This window comes from Phascolarctos cinereus, unplaced genomic scaffold, assembly GCF_003287225.1.
Source record: "Phascolarctos cinereus isolate Bilbo 61053 unplaced genomic scaffold, phaCin_HiC Scaffold_726;HRSCAF=1367, whole genome shotgun sequence".
Taxonomy (NCBI): domain Eukaryota; kingdom Metazoa; phylum Chordata; class Mammalia; order Diprotodontia; family Phascolarctidae; genus Phascolarctos; species Phascolarctos cinereus.
Window position 1 is genome coordinate 61,299,126 of NW_027556098.1, and position 1,197 is coordinate 61,300,322.

The following is a 1,197-nucleotide window of genomic DNA, read 5'->3' on the forward strand; positions in this document are numbered from 1 at the left end:
TAAGAAATACCTATCATATGTGAAATTCTGTAAAATTTATTTCCACATGGGGGAGATAGTGTTGTACATGCCTGAGATCCATGAAGGCAGCTGGCATCTTCATCCACCAGAGGCAGACAGGAAAGCTGTGATCAGAATGTTGGCCAGGCCTGATTGCTGGTGAACTTTCCCCTGGCTGAAAATTCAGGCAGTGGGTGAAGTATCTCTTTCTATTTTCTCCTGCCCCATTTTCTTTTCCATCTGATAAGATAGATATTTAAATCTAGAACTTTTCTCTTCTTTTAACTTTTATCTTTGCTAATTTAAATAGTCCTTTAAAGCCAATTTTCTCTAGATAAAGATAAGACTGACTTCAGGTACTTTTGATGCATCAGTCTTTAATTGCACACAGGTAATGCAAAAGTGGATACCAGAGATTATCTAGAAATAACCTGAATTTAATAGATCTGAATCTTTGAATATTAGGGATTTCCCTAACTGGGAGCTTGATGAATCTAATGGTGATGATTTTTAATTTTTTTCTTTTTAAAAATTTTTAAATTCATTTTAAACAAATACAAAATGAGAAAAAAAATTTCCATGTATACAAGAGAACATAGAGGATTCAATATAAAACCATAAATTTCCATTTCAGACTGCTTACTTTTTAAAAAAATTATGTAATAAATAATACCCATTTTTTTCAAAGCTACTCAGCTTTTACACATGAATATATCTAAGATGTTACTATGCATATTTCTATTTGTTAATTCTTCCTCTGGAGGTGGATAGCTTCTTCCTCCATAGGTCCGAGTCTTTCCATGTTTTTCTAAAATCAACCAACTTATCATTTTTTTATATCACAGTTGAATTCCATCATAGCCATATACCTCAACTTTTTAGCCTTTCCCCAATTGAAGAGTGTCTATCATTTTAGCCCATGTGATAGGTGTAACATGATATCTCAAAGTTAATTTGCATTTGTTTAATCAATAGTGGTTTAGAACATTTTATATATGTGTGTACATGTATATGTAGGTGTGTAGTTATATATGTGTGCATATATACTCACACATATACATTAAAAAACTGCCTGTTCAAATCTTTTGACTGTTTTATAGTTGGGGAATGACTTGTATTCTTATGAATTTAACAAAGTTCTTTATATATTTGAGGAATGAGATTTTTATCTGAGAGTTTGTCTATGAAATTTTTCCT